The 18,826-nt window shown below is 47.0% G+C and overlaps 1 long non-coding RNA gene across 1 annotated transcript; it reads right to left on the minus strand.

Moving 5' to 3' along the window:
• Positions 1-1,521: 1,521 nt before the first annotated feature.
• Positions 1,522-18,820, minus strand: LOC132008583 (uncharacterized). Its single transcript, XR_009401669.1, has 2 exons — positions 17,252-18,820; positions 1,522-2,742 (listed from the first exon to the last, which is right to left on the minus strand). It is a non-coding gene; the product is annotated as an uncharacterized LOC132008583 (long non-coding RNA).
• Positions 18,821-18,826: the final 6 nt, after the last annotated feature.

The following is an 18,826-nucleotide window of genomic DNA, read 5'->3' on the forward strand; positions in this document are numbered from 1 at the left end:
CTGCCTGGAGCCCTGAGTCACCCCATGGAAGGGGATGGCCTTGGGCAGTCTTTGGACCCCCAGCAGAGTCTGGGTGAATGAGAAATTCTTAAATGTTAAGTAGAAGTGCTTAGTAGCACAAACATTCTGACCAACACAGTGACAGTACTGTTGTAAGTGTTTTACGTACATTAAGCCATTCAGACTTCACAATAACCCTGTGAAGTGGGGACTGTTAATATCCCTATTTTAGCAGAGGAGGAAACTAGATCCAGGCAGGATAAAGAACTTGCAAAGTGTCAAAGGAATATAGCAGGTCATACAAGTCTTAAAGGAGAAAACCCAGAGCATCATTACGAGAGGACCTGTCCCCTTTAGAAAGCACTTAATAGCAATTATCTCACCGTCCCTGTGGGAAGATCAGGCAGTATCTTTACCCAGAGATGAAGCCGCTGATGCTGAGGGGAAAGGTGGTATATAGGGCATATTCTTACCACCTTTTCTATGTCATTGTCTGTCTTAGAAGGCGGGCACCATGCCCCCCAGATGTCGTACCTGCTCCTTCTGCCTAGAGCACGTGACACACCTGTCTTGATACAGTAAGGAATCTAACCTAGAACATTGCCTTGTCACAATAGCAGGAACTAGAAGCCATCAGCATAATGGTGACCAGGGTAAGTCCCTGACATGCATTTTCTTTTTGGAATTCATTGATCCTGGGACAACTGTCCCTCATGTGCAACATTATTTCCCTTGAGAACCAGCCCCCCCACCTCAGCCTCAACGCACACCCACTCCCATGCCAATAAAAGGGGCAAAGGCTGATTAAGCAGCTTGGGGCAGGCATCCTGCTATCAGCCCATTGAAGAAGGTCCACCCTGGCCTCACTCCAGGAGAGGGTGCTCCCCTTCCCTCCTCTCCAGCAAGGCCCATCCTCCCCCTCATCCATCTTCCTTGGCTAAACTCTACGACTCTAAGAGGGGAAGGGAGGAAAGAGGAAATCCTTCTGTCCTAGGAGCCATTTTCATTAGCCACACCTCTACTCTGATAATTTCTTTTCCCTATTTATTTTATTTTGAATAATTGACCTTAACTATTTTCTTCACAGGAACTGAACAATGACACTTAAAAACTTTCAGATCATATCATTACCAAAGCAGCCAACAACCAGTCTATCTTTTAGACCCAAAATAAAAATATCACTACAAGAGATAAACCAGAAAATAATTACTCCTAACAGAAAAAAAGAGAGCAAATTGCCTTTGTCACCAGTGTTTTGTTTGAAATCTTACTTTAATTGTCCTGGGATAATTAGGTGTCAGGCACCCTTAGCATCTCTTTGAATATCCACCAGTCTTTCTTAGAGTAAGGGGGAGGATACTGGGGTCATGGGGGGGGTGGGGCTTTCAGCTGGAGCTAGCTATTCAGGCCCCAGAGGTGATGCCAGGTGGGCAGGTCGAAGGACCCAGACTGGGTCCTACAGGACCAGTCAAGATGGCCATTGACTTTAAGCAAAATGAAAATCAAACACAAGACAAGAAGAAGTGAGAGTAGAGTTTATTGAAGACATAGAGACAGAGTATCTGGGCGACTAAGAAAGGAAATGAGACAGAATTTGGTCTTTGCTTGGGGTCTGGGGTTTTTACTGAGAATTGTGGTCGGAGACGAACGTCTTCCCAGGCATCCCAAAACAGGAGGCGTGTTTAGGGGGTCCACTATAAGTCACTTATGCCCCGGAATCAGGCTTCCTGGTGAGTCAGTAGTCTTGGAAAACACTCTTGTTGATCCTGCCAGGTCACTCCTTAGATCTCACCTAGAGTGCTGGAAGACTCCAAAGAAATCATTAACTCCTTGCCCTTTAAAAGGAGAACATGCATGATCTGTTCTATAAGGCGTCTGTAAGGCGGGGTGCAGGTCCTAGCAAGAACAGAAGCAGGGAAAGGAGCAAAAAAAGCAGTCCTTTATGGGGTTTCTTGTTTTCCAGTCCCAGAGAGAGGGAGATAGGTAAAGAGAAGCCTCCTTAGGAAACAAAGCAGGGAGCAAAGCAGGGAGCCTGATGCGGGATTCGATCCCAAGACCCTGGGACTGTGACGCGAGACGAAGGCAGATGCTTAACTGAGTGAGCCACCCAGGTATCCCCACAACCTACCATTTACTAATTTGTGAACACTATTATCAGTATCACACCTTCCCCCATTCTCCCCATATATATATACATATTTTTTTTCATTTTCTATATTAATAAAACACAATCAATGAGAGACATTCACTGGTGAGCTAGGGGACACCACCGGTTGTGTGTTAATAGCTAAGACAGCCCGGCCCTGTGCTGCTCGAGGGTGTGTTTGGGGGGGGGGGGAGCATTCAATAAGACCATTAAAAAATACACAGAGAAAAGACTGTAAAGACCTGATACTCTAAACCTTAAGAACCATGAAGGAGCAACTATTGTTAATGCTGGTGGTTTTGTTCTAGACAAATGGCAGAATTCTCTTTAGGGAGAGAAAGCTCTTCAGTTTGAGGGGAAAAAAAATACTTGATAAGATTTTGGTTGCTTAAAGACTGCCAATATAGGACTAATCTGAGTGGGAGAAGTTCAAACAAAGAGAGAGATGAAACTTCTCCGTATAAAGAACGGGCTGGTTATTAGTAGTACTCCTCTTGCTGCATTCCTCTGTGCCCAGGGAGGCTGACCTCCAGGATTGCACCACCCAGATTCCCCTGCCCCTTGGCTTTCAGGTGGGTTCAGTCAATGAGAGGCACCTGCAGGAGAAAAGAGGAGGAGAGGAGAGAGAGATGTGTTTATCGCATCCCACCCCACTCCGTATCCCAATCCCTACTTCCCCAAGGGTCCAGTGGTGGCCGTCTTCCTCTGCTGCCTCAGCTCATCATGGAGCTCGCTCTTCTGAGGCTCCAACCGTCACCAGATTCTCACCAGACTGGTCAGACCCAGCAGTGATAACATCCTCCCGCCATTGCTAATCTCTGGGGATTTCACATTTCTTGTTACTTCCCTTGGCCCGTGTCGATAACCCCTTCACTAAACGGTCTTGGGTCGAATCCTTCCATGCTCCATCTGCTTCTTGCTAGCCCCCCACTGCTACCAGCAAGTATGATCCTGTGATTTCTAGTAAGAAATACACGTTTAGTCTTTCTCCCAGCCCCTGTTTCCGGCATAGAGCTCCTAAAATCCTTGGAATTTCTTAAGCATCCAGAACAACAAGGATGTCTTTGTTATGCTAATGAAGACACTTTGGGACTATGCCTAAGGATGGGGAGTGTTGTCAGGAAAATCAACCGTCTGTTTAGAGGGTTGGAAATTTCAGTACCACCCCATTTCTGGGGGAGGGAAAGGTGCCGTTGAGTCCATGGCCAATGGCCCATGATTTCACCAATCGTGCCTATGTAACAAAGCCTCCATAAATCCCCCAAAGGACAAGGTTTGGGGAGTTTCAGGGTTGGTGAACACGTGGAGATTTGGGGAATTGTTTATACAAGAAGGTCATGGAAATACCAACTTCCTTCCCACATACCTTGCCCTGTGGCTCTCTTCTGCAGGCTTTTTCATATCCTTTAATATACTTGGTAATAAACCAATGATGTAGGGAGTAAACTTGGTTTCTGAGTCCTGTGAGCCCAAGAGGAGGTGGCAGGAATCTCTGATTTAGGTAACAACCTTGTGCAATTGACATCTGTGTGGATGAGAGGCTTGTGGGACTGAGCCCTTAACCTGTGGGCTCTGATGCTGTCTCCAGATAGATAGTGTCTGGATTAAGTTGATTTCTAGAACACCTGGCTAGTGCCAGAGAATTGCTTGAGGGGGTACTGGGGAAGGGCCCCACATGCATTGGAATTGGGTGTAGAATCCTTAACAGGGGTATTCAATTGTCCCCTGACATGGAAGTGAGTGGGGTCTCTGATCCTTTCAGAAGACGAGGGGGAAAGTTATCTAAAGGGAAAGAGCAAATGTGTCTAGTTAGGGGGGTGTGAGAGACAGCCCTTGTGGATGGAGCAGGCAGCTCCCAACAAATGAGGGGGCTGAGCTTTAAAATGTTTCCTGGTTTGGGTTGTGTTCTTCTTGTTTCATTGGTTTGGTTGTTTAACTTGTTTTATTTATTATAATTCTCCATTATCTCCAAACCTGTAATAAAAATTTGCTGCACCAGCAGACCATATGTTTATGGGACTTTGTTAAGTGCAGGAGACCAAGCAACTTTCACAGTTCAGGGCAAAATGAAGGAGAAAATGGGGCAAACCAGCTCAGCAGGGGGATCAAAGTCAAATGAGAAGTGCAGGTGCCTCTTGCCCAGGAAAGCCTGACAACATGGGGGCAAGCATGGAGCTTGCTGCAGTTGAGTGGGGAGGGCAGCAAATATTTTGTTTGGCTCTGAAAGGGAAAGACAAACCCAGAGCATTCACATTCAGAGCTTCAGAAAAAAACAACAGCAACAACTACAATAAAAACTATTTGATGATAGAATCACAGGGACATAAAAATCAAAGTAATCTTTGCCAGAAAGCTATGAAATCAATGTCTGAAAACTTTGTTCCAATTTAAAAATCAAACTTTTCAGGATTTTAAAAGAAATTACATTGTACGTTCTGGGTCTGGGAAAATAAAAGCAAAGGAAAACACAACAGGTATGAAAGACCAGCGCAGAGCACACACTTTCTCCTTGAAGCAGAACAGTTGGAAAGAGCAAATTTTGGGAATGTCGTGGCCTTGTCTGCCTCAGTAAGTCCAGGGTTTATGGTGACTTCTGTCACAAGCTTCCACTTAACAATAGTTTCTAAGCATGTACACATTTTTTTTTCCAGCATGTACACATTTTTTTAAGGAAAGAAGTTACGTAAAGCAAGGAGCAAATGTTTGGGAAGTCCACAGACGTGTTTTAAAAGTATGAACATTATGGAACGACTATCTTGCATGAGGCCCATTTCAGTCCCTCTGAATTACACTCAAGCACGACAGGTGCTGGCTAATGAAGGATATGCATCGAGGACCATTCGGCCATTTAATTGTTCTTCTGCAGCATGACATGATTTTGTGAGTCTCTGCATAGGAGCATTTAATTAATGGGAAGAGTAAAAGAGTGCTAGGAGAGAATTGGCTTTCTTGCCCTGCCTTCCTCCCTTCTCCCTCCCTGTGCACACACGCGTATACACGGATGGGTACGCAGGTGCCCACACACAGAATGAGCCATTATCCTCTAGCATTAGAGCCTTTTAGGAGCAGAGTGGAGTGACGGAGTTTCCCCAAGTCACCAGAGTTCAGCCTGAGCTGCAAAAGGTCATCCATCAGTGGTGTTAAGGACTTTCCTGCACTAGTCTCCACTTATCTGCCCAGCTTCGTAACCACCCACTTTCCCCTAAAAGCATCCTGGTCTCCAGCTGATTCTCCAATTGATTTTATTTATTCAAAAATAGTGACTGCCCCTTCTGTGTGCTCAGGGCATCTCCTATTGCTCACAGATCTTACACACCTACTTAAATTATCTGTCCCTGGACTGCGAGTGCCTAACTCGGGCTTGACATAGACATTCACTGAATCTAAAACTAGGAGCTAGTGAAGAAATGAACTGAATGAATGCTCCCCTTCTCACAGCCTCGCTTCACAATTTGACAAAAAGGTTGTTCTGCATTCTTTTATTCACACTCAAGTTACTAACCCTGAATAACATTCTGTTCTCAGATCTGTAGGGCTAGTTTCAGGGCTCAGAAAAAATCCATATTATGAATCTTTGCTTGGACCCTCCTCACAGTCTGTTTTATACTTATATTATATTTCTATAATGTTTAAAGCCTCTCTTTAAACAGTGATACACTAAAACATGCTGAAATTAACTACCAACAGACACAGTGGAGAAGACATGAAAATAACCCTGTAGTCTGAATTCTGCATCAAACTAGCCATGACCATGATTAAGAAACTATCCATTCATACATTTCATGCTCTCATTGGATCCAAAAGAACTTTGACTAAGTGATCTCATTCATCCAAGAATAATAGCAGGACACCTACTTTGTGGTTGGTCTTGGGTTACCATACTGGAGTTCACAGGAGGGGGATGGTAGACAGACATACACAGAAGACTATAATTATGCTTCATTTTGCTAAGTGGGGTGACAAAGAGCAGGGAGAAAGACAGATGTGGCTGCCTAAAGGTCTGTCTCAAAGGACAAGGCAGTGTTAGCCAGGCTTGGGGAGGGTGATGAAAGGCACCTCTGGACAGTAGATTCCCCGGGAGAAAATTAGAGCATTGCAAACAATGGTGGAATGAATGAAAGGATGCAAGACACATTCCAGAAAGGTCGATCCCAGGAGCAGTCACACTGCCCGGGGTTCCCTCAACCCAGCACAACTCCAGGATAGGTGGACACTATGGGGACCAGTAAGGGGACCTAGTTTAGGTCTGGGGCTGTCGTCGGGATGGATGTCTGAGGAATGGCATTTTTGTTAACATCTGAGGGTAGGTAGGAGTCTGGCATCAAGAAGGGCACCCAGGGGAGGACCTGGTGCAGGGATGGAGCTGAGGTACTGAGGGCCCCCCACCCCCTCACTCTGTTTTCCTGTAATGGGAGCTTCCTTCTCCCATTTGATCTTCACATTTTCCAATCCCTCCATGGCTCTCTGCAGTACATATAAACATGGCCAGCCCTAGAGAGCAGAGATGGAGTTTCCAGACCTTGACAACCTGGTGTCTGGTCCTGTCCTTGCACACAGAGGCCTGTACTCACAACCTGTTCCCCTGGGAATGATGAGGCTCGTTATTTGCAATCACGACATAAAAATGCACCTGAAATTCAGGAGAATTTCAGAAGAAGCAAAGGCTCATTTCCAGTAGTCCAAACCCCATTCTTTTATTTGGATTTTCACAGGTCAGTTTTCCTTAAGGGCAATGGGGCCATGACAACATTCTCTAGACCAGAAGAGCAAGTTGTGAATTTATTTCCCTGGATGCTCTACTGGTTACAGTGAAAACCTCCCAACCCTCCTCAGTGATAAAATGGATAGAATTCCTGGAAGAAATCCTAGGAATAAGATAGACCTCTGGACCCCAGAAGGCAGTGTGTTTGCCCACCAGGGTGCCCACCTTGTGTTTGTGTGCTTGTGAACAAAGCACATCCTGATTTGCAAAAGTTTTTACAAACAACCCAAAATCATTTATGCAAAAAAAACGAAATGCATACTGTCCCCATCTCGTGACGTTGAAAGGGCGAGGACACTGTTAGAAACAGTTTACATCCTGTGTCGTGACAAGCAGAAGGATGCTAACACAGGACAGTGTCCCGATCAACGCTTTCTCTGGGAGCTACTTTTTCCTCCAGCTACCCTGTCCACACGCCAGTGCCGTTGGCAGAATCATGAAGAAGAGTAATTCTCCTGGAAGGTGAGGACCCGATCAGTCTATGTGAAGAAGAACAGAAATGTCTTTCCTTTTCAAACTATGAAAATGATCTCAACCCTCCAAGCAAGTTAGTTGAATTGAAAGTATTAGCAGCCTGTGGTGAGCCAAAAAGGCATTGTGGACCCATAGCAGATCTAGCCATACTGGAGTACTCTGAGTCCTTCCACAACGAGATCTACTGCTGCAGCTGAGTTTTCCTGAAACACTGAATGTGGATGGCTAATGTTTTTTGAAAACACACGAGGTTTTTACATAATTTAACTCTTAAAATAGACTTAAAACAGCAACTGCACAAATTACTCTTCTTGGAAAAATCTAGTTATGACTAGTAAGAAATGTGATCCTCGTAGAAGGTTACCTTAATCAAAACTGATACGCCATTTTATAGCTGAAGGGTTTCTGTGTTTTCATCATTGACTGTATGTGCTGTTTTTGTTATGATGAGCAAGAATAAGCAGTTACCTGGTCATCGAGGTACATGGCTAAATTGGGGGGGCACCTGAGTTCTGCTGTCCGTTGGGTGGTCACCTCTTGGTTTCAGCTCAGGTCATGATCTCCAGGTTGTAAGATCGAGCCCAGAATCTGGCTCAGCACGATGTCTGCTAGAGATTCTCTCTCCCTGTCCCCCTGCCCCTCCCACCCTGCTCTCTCTCTCTCTCTCAAATAAATAAATAAATATTTTTTTAAACAAAGGTATATGGCAAGATTTTTTAAACTTGTTATTGATGAAAGAATATAATTATCATAATGAAACAATAAGCAAAAATGCCACTTGTGTATACCTGTAGGGAGAACTCTGGGCTAACCCTCGATCCAGGCTAGTGCCAGACCCCTGGACCCAAGGAAAAAGCCAAGCTCGACCCATTCTCTGTATTTCAGGGACCTTATTCCCAGGGTCAGTGAACCTGTTCATCAACCAGGCATTATTTCCAGTCCTGGGAACTTGGCAATAGCTAAGACACAGGTCCTGCCTTCATTCAGCTTTAGGTGGAATGGAGGATACAAATAAGGAAACATGGTGTGTGGGCAAACTATTCTGAGGGAAACCACAGGTGCTGGAAGCTCAAAGGAGCAGCACCTCACTCAGGCTTACAGGGTCCAAGAAGCCTCCTAGAAGGAAGGACAGTCTAAGCTGAGAACCCAAGGATGAGCTGAGCTTATCCAGGCAGGGAGAGAGCAAGAGAGAGGAATCCCAAGAGGAAAGAACAGCATGAGCAAAGGCCTGGAGAGAGGGCTCACTTAAGGAACCAGAAGTTAGCACATGGACCCTTTGTAAATTCAGACCCCTTGCTCTGGGTCTCTGGGTAACAAATCAGTTAAATAAACCCTACTAAAACTCTTTGAAAGAGCCATCCAGAAAATAGTGATAGGCATTTCTGAACAGTTGATGAAAGTCCTTGGGTTGTAAATCAATATATTTTCATGGAAGCAGATCTGGTAGCTTCCAGAGCTTCTCTGTGTTTCTAACCGAAAGTGGTTGCCGCAATCTGTGGCTTCCACCAGGACAGGAGGTGAGCTGCGGGGAAGGAAGCAAAGGGAGCAGGAAGGAGCTGAGCAGACAGGCAGTGCAGGGAATCAAGGGTCTGCTGCCCCGAGATGGGCAAACCCACCCATGCTACACATCAGAACAGCGGACAATCAAATTGAGGGCATGGAATCTTCCTAACCTTGTTATCACAAACCCTTTCTAGCCATTACATTCAATTACATGAAAGAGGCTGGAAGGTTAATACAAACCCTGAACGTTGCTGAATAGTTAACAAAATCACAATACAGGAATTCAATGACCACAATCAATTATTAATGTAAAATCTGATTTAGTACTGGAGAATAGTGTCACCATGTTCCTACCTCTCTAAGTGATGAACTGCTCTTTCCATTCAACAAATATCTGAGTGCCTACTACGTGCCGCATGGGAGATGCGGAACACTGGGAATATAAAGATAAAAAGATATACTCCTCGACCTCGGTGGATAAGAAGGAAATCCCTACAAAAAGCTTGGGGAGAAAATAGTACCATTTAGCCATGTTTTCTGTGGTCTTCCTTACTGAATGCTTGTTTCTTTTGTGTTCCCTTTTTTTTGGTCGTTTTTCTAGAAATCCTCCCTCATTGTCATAGAATTTTACGGCCTGACAGGTCCTTAGAGATCATATAGCTTTTTTTTTGTTTCCAGACCAGAGGATCCAAAGTTTCCTTGGCAATGCCTCATGGGTCGCCTGTTGATAAATGACTCATAGTTCTATGTGTATTCATTCATTCATTTGACAAAGTTTGGAAGACCTGCTTCTTCTAGCATCAGCACAAGGCATTGAAGATGTAGCAGTGAGCAAAATAACAGAGGTCTGAATGTTCACAGAGGTCCCCATAGTATGTGGCATTTAGAGTCCATGCGGAAGGACATTAATGAAACCATATCACCAATGTAGACTTAGGGCTGTGACACATGTATGAAGCAAGGGTACATCTCACATGAGTGTTGGATAAATCTGGGATCCGACCCAGTCCAGGAGGTTCAGAAAAGGTTGCCCAGGGAAGCAGGGTGGGACCAAAGGCCTGAAAGAGGGGTGTGCATTAGACAGGAGGGATGATGTGTGCTAATGTCTCAAGGTGGGAGGAATTGTGGTGTTTTCAAGAGGAAGGAAGAAAGCTATGGATGGAGTCCCAAGAATGAGGTGGGTTGTGAAGCAAAATGAAGCAGGTAGGTAGGGGCCAGTAAGCCCCTTTAAGCATTAGGGGTTTCATGCCCAGAAGCATGGGAAGCCGTGGAAAAGGACAGTAGATTGGAGCACAGGGTTGATGAGAGGATCACATTTGAACCTGAAAAGTTCCCTCTGGCCACAGTGTGGAGAACGTATTGAGGGCACTGCATATGGAGCCAGGCTTGGCAAGGGAGCTATTGGAGTGGTTCAGGCAAGACACGACGCTGTGTGGACCCAGGAGCTGGTGGTAGAGAAGTAGATATAGCAGGTATGAATTGCCTTGTGACTCCCAAGGGGCAGGAAATGCTCCATTTCTTTTTTTAGAAATCAAACCATAGCTGGCTCCAAGTGACCACTCACCGATTGAGAGTGAGTGACAACGTGGAGCCAGATTTTATTTCATTGTCATGGGTCCCCATGTGATGCCATGGAGGGCCACCCATCTCTGGGGTCACTCTAGTATTCACACATAAAAAAATTAAGCAGGGATGTCAGAATTCTTGCATGCCTTGCAGTCTGTTTCCATCTAGAGAAGGCTAAGCTGTGTCTATCACTTGATTCTAAAAGGAATTTGGATCTGCATGACCCAAAATGCCAGCCATCTGTCCTTGTCTAAAAGTCAAAAACATAATAAGAGAGAGGCACGGACACTTGAAAATATTTGTTCCAACCTATTTGAACACACACACACACACACACGCACACACGCAAAATAGCAAAATAGATTGCTTGTAAATTATAGCTCTTTTGGCTTCTGGCTTTTCAGTTGCTATAAAAGTTTCCAATCGTTGCAAGAGGAAGGCATTCTCTACGGTTTAAAATAAACCCGAACAACCTACCTGCAAATCCACATGCGGTCTCTTTTCTATAGCAAAGCCGCCAGTCAGTTCACGGTGGCCTGTGCTTTGTGTCTTACCAGCGTAGGCCATTTGGAAGTGGACCGCTCTGCTAGTGGGATCAGCGCCCCCCACCCCCAACCCCAGCTTGGCCATGCAGACAAACTCTCGCTATGGTTCCCAGGATGAAGGTGCCAGGCATCTCTGCGGCCTCCGCCAACAGAGGTCCTGCACCCCAGGTGCTGCTGGAAGCACAGGGCAGGGCTCTACTCCTCACCCAAACTGTACAAACCTGTCTCCTCGGCTAAACACGTTCGCCCTTTCCCCTCCCACCTCCTGCTCTTCTCGGCTATGTAATTCTTATTAGCCTTGGTAGTTCATATAAAGAGTTGTGCCGTTTGGGGTTAGGGATGATTTGGGGGGCCACCTACCCCCACTTCCTAGGGGAAGGTGACAGCTTAGATCAGAAAAAAGCTGTCCAGGTCAAGTGCCCAGAGCCCCTGGGCAGAGGAGCCCACAACTCTGAAACCCAAAGGTCCAAGGGAAGAGGAAAGATACCTTTTTCCATTACTAGGGAATGGAAACTGCATTCCCACTGCAGAAAAAAAAAAAAAAAAAAAAGAAAGAAAGAAAACAAAAAACCAGAAACCGAGGTGCTAATTAATTTATCAGTGAGTCACGCTGTGTCTGGTACTGCTTGGCTCCATCCACTGCTGTCTCCCTTCCCTTGAGGAGGATACGCTTCCATGGTCACCAAGTCCACAGCCTAGGTTGGGAAGACTCGGGTTCCTGCTGTTGCCACAGCTCTAGGCATGGTTCTTTGCCTAGAGGCCTTTGCACCACCTGACCACTCTTCAGGGGAGTTGAGCCAGTTGGACAGAGGATGCATACCTGAGGGTTCCTGCGTGTGACCATGTGGGTATGCTTTGGTCGGGACCCCTGGCCCAGGGGGGAAATAGGCACTGTGATCCAGGCCACACTCAGCTGCAAAAAGCCATTCCACCAGCCGGGGTGCAAGAACCCCTTTTTTGAATCCACCCACTCAGAGACAGTCTTTTCTATAATCATTTTCCCTGACAGGGCGTCTGCTTCTAGTTTACAGAAAGGCACTGCTGGCGGGAGCAGGGGCTCTGGGCACTTGACCTGGACTCCTGCTCAGAGGTGAGACTGATCCCCCAAAACTCTGTCCCAAGCCAATTCTGTATACTGGATGAGGGGTACCCCAGCTGGGGTAGGATCTATAAGGTAGGATCTTAAAAGATATAGAGGGGCTGAGAGGGCAATGCAGGGACAGAGCACAGAGATATGGGAATACGTAAGAGCTGTGAGGAGGAGTGGAGCTGGTTAGTGGCAGTGACAGCATGGCCGGGTCACGGTGGAGATGAGGCCTGGGTAGGGAGCCATGAGTGCCTGTTCCCTGAAGCCAACTACTAGGGTGCCCATATACCCCAGACCTGAGAGGAGTGACCACCAGGCTCCTGTCAGGTGCTGAGCAGCACCTGCCAACTCCTGGCCACTGCATGGCCCTGATATTTCCTTTAACCTGTCTTTTACCCTAATAAGGGAACATATCACTTGGGGGCAGCCTAAGGGTTTTCTTAGTCCCGGCAACCTAAAGAAGCACAGTCACCAGCACAAAGTGTGGGAGTGAACAGACAACACAGAAGCCCAAGGAGGGCAGGAAACACCCCCTCCATAACACATTGGAGACCTAGGCCACACCTGCTGCAGTATGAACTTGCCTCTGCTAGCCAGTTTAGGTCCTGAACTCCCATGCAGAGCTTCTCAACTAGGACTTTCTGTCTCACCTCCACTCACAGCCTGTCCTACTACCCATGTCATTGCTCTGCACCGGGAGAGCAGATAACAAAAAGTAGGGCTGTGGATTTATCAAGCTTCTATTCTTTTTTTTTTTTTTTTTTTTGATTCCATTTATTTGAGAGAAAGCAAGCACAAGCAAAGGCAGAGGAAGGCAGAGAGTGAAGCAGGCTCCCCACTGAGCAGGGAGCCCAATGCAGGGATCTATCTCAGGATCCTGGGATCATGACCTGAGCTGAAGGCAGTTGCCTAACCGACTGAGCCACCCAGCACTCTGCCTAACCGACTGAGCCACCCAGCACTCTGTACTTCCTTCATTGCACTTCTCACTTGCAATCCTTGTTTGCTCGTTTGCTTTATGCTTGGCCCCTCCACCACGTAATGAGCTTCTGGAGGACAGGGACCCTCTACGTGGTGTCCTTCATGTCCAACATCCTCTCGTATCTACTTAATGAATCAAATTGAACGTGCCATGGTATGTACCTAAGGAACCTGTTTTCTACAGAATAACCACCTTGGTGGGTGCTTTTCCCTCAACATTTGGGAACAAGGCTTTTAGAATCATCCTCAGAAAATTAGTTTAAAGAGGCTTCATAAGAAAAAGAAGACTTCATGTTTTAGGCAACCAACAGTAAATGAAAAGCCAAACCGTCCTAATATACCCCAAATCAGCGAAAATCCAGCTGTTTAGAGAAATGCTTTTAAGTGGCTGACTCTTGCATTTTTAATTCCCAAGATTTCTACTTTTCTGGCCTCTACATATGCAAATTTGGGAAAGCCAGAGCGCTGACCCTGTTAAGAGCTGAAGTTTCCCGCGCATCTGTCCTAATGCAAGAAAGTTGTATTTCCAGATCTGCTCACACATTTTCTTTCTGATGGAAAAAAAACCCACTGGCGATACTTAAAATCCATATGATGGTTTTGGTCTCACATTTATTGTCAATACTCAGACCTTCATTCTGGAACTGAGTTATTCATACTTGATGTGGATGTGCTTGGACAACAGAGAGAATTCATCAGTTTTGGGGTTTCTGAGTCCTGTCATCTTCCCCCAAGTCATGTGGGTAACTCTCTGACAGGGACTTGGGCCCAGTTGTGGGAATATGTAAATTGCACCATGGGACCCTAATCACTGTCAACCCAAGAGCCCCCAGGCTGACTCACAGCTCCAACCTCCTTGCCAGCTGGCCACTTCAGCCCAGGTTTTCTATGTGTTCCCTGCACTCAACAGGATACTTAGCTTCCCCAAGGAATTAATTAAATGGGCTTCGGGTCAGAATAAAACACCTTGATGTTGCACTGAAGGCTTTGAAATCCTCTGGGGCAATGGGAGATTTTCCCAGCAGCAGTTTTACTGAGTGTTATAAGGCACAGCAAGTCCTTTCCAGGTCATGGCACCATTTCCCAGGACTCCACACATAGTGAGGCCAAGGTCACAGGGCTGGCAGAGCAAGGCAGGGGGTGCGGGCTGGGCATAGAGAACCAGTGAGCCTGTGCGCCCATCCTGCAGCTTTGCCCCTAGTGGGAGCTGCACCTGCAGAGCTCCGCACCTTGGTGGTCAGAGTTGACCCCACCACCACGGGACACATAAGCAGGGCAGAGAACACCGGCCTGGAAACCAGATGCTCTGGGATCTCTTCCCCATACTGCTGACCTTAGGAAGGCGGGACTGGGGACCTGGGCTATCTCAACATTCCTCGTTCTTCATGTCCACGTGACCCCAAAGCTACCCAGGGCCATGCTTATCCTAAGAGCCCCCCTGGGGTCTGCTTTGGGTCCTGGTTCCTGACCCAACCTGCTGGCACCCATGCTCTGGCAACACTGAGGTGGGAGACCTGGCTGGGGTGGGGGGTGGACAGCACAGCACACGTGACAGAGACTAAGGAATGTGCAGCCGGGGGTAACAATCCTGAAACTTCTCTGGTGACATTCACGCCCAGCCCTGTCTTGAGACTCACGCCCTACTTCCCTCAGCCCTGCTTCCTGCTCCATCACGCTAGACTTTTCATAGTTTTGGTTTTATGGGGTTTTTTTTGTTTCTTGTTTTTTGTTTGTTTTTTTAGACTTTGCATAGTTTTTAAGCAAGTTGTGCTTCCACGCCCGTGGTTCATTTTCCACCGGCCAGTGTGAATACTTTTCTTGAGAAATACAATTCTTTGCTGCACAAATCTGCTAGATGAGATTAATTGTAATTTGGATTTTTTTTTTTAAAGTCCTCACAGATTTTTAAACCTTATATCTTCGCCAACAGTGGCAAACGTATGACCAGAAACGGGGTTCCATCTGTAGGGAAATGGGCACCAGACATCGAGCCAACCGCTTTACTCTAGCCATTTTATTACTCTAGCGAGTGGGTATCTACATCCCCACTTACAGATGAGAAACCTCTGGCTTCAAAGACAAGCCACTTGCCCCCCAGTCACACGAAATAGCAGTGACCATCAATAGCAAAGACAAGAATACCATGGTTTTGTCTGGAGGAATTTGTGCTAAGATGTATCCATATGTTTAAAATATTTCTTTATCATTATAAACGTGGGGACTAGAGCCTAGGAGCTACAAGGAACCATCCCCCTAAGAGACGACAAAGCCTGGAAAAGACACAGCAGTGGACAGTGGACACACTACTGGGCTCACAGAGCAACAACTAGCTGGGTAGGGGATTCTGCGGCAGGGGCGGGGGGGGTGGGGAGGTTGGGGGTATGGCTCATCTGTAGGGAATTGCTGGTAACAGCAATGTTATGGAGAAATGGAGCCAGACAAAGGTCAGGAAAGAGACCACCCCCCCCCACACCCCCCTCCCGCAATGAGCCTGTCCTTCCCACAAGAGCTGAAAACAATGAGTGATGCTCCCTGTCTTCTGGCAGAAGACAAAGCAAGTGCTCTCTGCAGGAGAGAGTCCACACTCCCCGTCCGGGTTGTAAGCCCACAGTATCCACACAGATTAAGATCAAGCAGTGGCCTCATGGTCCGAGGTAACCAAATCCAAGAGAGCAAGGCACTGTGAGTCAGAGTGAGTAGAAACAAGGGACAGCAGATATAGACGGCCAGGGGCAGTGGCCATTGGAGTTGTCAGAGAAGACAGACTTGCTACGGATCGGTGATACAAGAAATAAAAAAATTCAGCCATGAAGATTATCAGCAAGACATGATTAGGAAGAGTAAGGTGAAATTTTAAAAATCAAAATGCTAGAAATGAGAAAAATACCATAAGAGTTCCAATAAAAACGTAACGGAAGGGTCAAATAGGGGATTAGACAGTTGGAGGAAGAACCATAAATGAAGGTTTGTACCTGATTACCTGGAACGAAAGGATGTCGAAGATATTAAAGAGGTGATAAGAGAGAGGGATGAGACACCGCATCAGAATTACAGCCGGAGAGGAGAGAGAGAATTTTCCAGGATTGAGGAAAAAAAGTGAATCATTGATCTAGCACACTGTGTCCCAGCCAGGAAAGACCATTAGACGGACAGATTTCAGCCGGCACGACCAGCAACCTCTGCTCCCTTACTGTCTGGGCCCAGCCTGCAGCCCAGGGAACCAGAAGGTGAGGAAAGAAGAGGAATCTGGGTCTGGTTTTTCACTTCGGCCCCTCCCCCACCCTCTGCCTCCATGTTTGGTACGGGAAGGAGCAGGGGCACAGGGACAGAGGCAAAGAGCCCTCCCTGAAGGCCTTCTGTTTTATTTAATTTAATTTTCTAAAAGATTTTATTTATTTATTTGACACACAGAGAGAAAGAACACAAGTAGGCAATGCCGCAGGGAGAGGGAGAAGCAGGCTCCCCACTGAGCAGAGAGCCTGATGCGGGGCTCGATCCCAGGACCCTGAGATCATGACCCTGAGTCAAAGGCAGACGCTTCACTGACTGAGCTACCCAGGTGCCCTGGGCCTTCTGTTTTAAAAGACTTTCAATTCCTTGCTTTCCCTTTAGTGAGCTGTACCCCAGGGCTGGTCTGTTTTGACCAATCTTCTAGTCCTGCACTTCTTCTTCTTCTTTTTTTTTCTTAAAGATTTTGTGTATTTATTTGACAGAGATCATAAGTAGGCAGAAAGGCAGGCAGAGAGAGAGGGGGAAGCAGGCTCCCTGCTGAGCAGAAAGCCCGATGTGGGGCTCGATCTCAGAACCCTGGGATCATGGCCTGAGATAAAGGCAGAGGCTTTAACCCACTGAGCCACCCAGCCACCCATAGTCTTGCATTTCTGATAACACCTACAGCTAAAAACCTCTCCTGGGCAGGATCCTTTAGGATGACATGGGCCCCATTTCCCTCTGTGGGGACGTTCCTTGCCCTGCCATCTGTCCTGGGTGGCCAGCTCCCATGGGTGCCTTCTCTCCCCTCTCTTGGCTGGTTACGTCTCCCTGCTCAGGTGTACCCCACATGTCCAGGGACACCGGACACACTCTCTCCAGAACTGTCTGCTCTGGTAGCAGCATGGGCCAGGCCTGAGTGTTGTCTCCCCAGCTCAATGAGCATTTGGCAACAAAGTGAGCTGCTGAGAGCTAACCTCAGTCTCTGTGAAGCCTTCTGTGGAGGCTCCCTCAACCTCCCTGTGGCCTGAGGTAGCAGGGAAGGCGGGCAGAGGAAGCGCTCTCTCCACTCGGCTCTGTCGTGGAGCAGAGCCCCCACCGTACTCTGTGTCCAGGAGTTCCTTCTGAAGACTTCTTCTCAGGGAAACTCCAGCCTCCTCATCAAGCCTGCAGTTGGCAGTTGTTGGATTGACCTGGTCCTATTTTAACTGCATCGACGAGTCTAGAACTTTCCTTTAGAACCGAGAGCTCTCGGCATTCCTTTCCCTCAGCTAGAAACTTGAGCATGGGTCCTGCGACAAGCGATGCGCTGGTTTGTCATCTGAAATTGATGTAGACAGCAGAGAACTGTGCTGAAGCCCGATGACTATGTGTGTGGGGCCTCTGTTGGGTGATGCTCTAAGTTGGCTTCAGGTGTTTGCCAGGGGTCATAAACAGCAACCAGCAGGTGCGTGCGTACTCGCTGCTTATCTTTTGCTATGTTGGGCTTCGTCATTTTTTGTCTCACCGGAAGTCAGAAAGTCATTGGTCTTCCCTTCTCTCTCCCACCCTCCACCTCCTCACCCTCTACTTTGTTTTCATCCGGACAGGAAGGACTCACCTGGCCTCCAGCCGTCAGCTCCATGTACGTGTGTGCACGCTCACACCCAGGCCTGCGCCCTACGCTGCAAACTGCACCTGTGCAGCGGGGCGGAGGGGACCCCAGTTTGTCCCTGCGGGGCCACACACTGACGGACCCCGGGGCTCAGCTCCGTTTCCTTTGTCATTCCCTTTGTCCCACACTTCGGCTCGGTTCTCTGTGCCACAGGAAAATAACACGCCTCTGAACCCTTTCCATCCAGAAAACAAGCAAAGGAGTGCATCTAATTATCACTAGGTGGTTTCATTTCCCAAGGAGAGAACCATGCAGATAAAATAACATGCTGAAAGCAATCTGAGGTCCTCCTTTCCGGTCATTTTCGGTAGCTATGTTTTTCTCTGCCCCTTGGGTATGCTGAACAGATCCACAGCCTCTCACTCAAAACCTTCAAGGCCGAATGTGTTTCAGGCTTCAGAAATGTTCAGTTTGGGAGAAGGTAATATAGTGCAAATATCGTATTTCATGTCACAGCCCCAGGCGCTAGGATAGTACCTCATAATTAAACTCATTAACAGTTCTATGGCAAAGACTCTGAACAGTCACCCTACAAAGAATGAAGAAAGATCTTAATTTGCCTCAGACCGTTTTAGGTCAGGTTTTCCACCAAATGAGAGGAAGAAAGAAAGAAAAAAAACACCCTCAGTTTTTGGACTTTGGGATTGTAGAGAATGCGTCATGAACTTGTATTCCCAATTGTTTCGTCTTGTCCCATAAAAATCAGTTGCTACATCTTCTTTCTCCCTTCTGCTTATGTCTTCCTTTGTTCATGTTATTGGTCTGATGTCGGAATTTTCCCCTTGTCCTCCCCAGTCTTATCATTCTTAAGTACCTCAGGTCTAACCACCAAACTAGTTTTCACTTGAGAATCCAGTAGTTGCAATCTCCTTTGTGCACAGAGAATATTCTGGCACAG

This window comes from Mustela nigripes, unplaced genomic scaffold (assembly GCF_022355385.1).
Source record: "Mustela nigripes isolate SB6536 unplaced genomic scaffold, MUSNIG.SB6536 HiC_scaffold_428, whole genome shotgun sequence".
NCBI lineage: Eukaryota > Metazoa > Chordata > Mammalia > Carnivora > Mustelidae > Mustela > Mustela nigripes.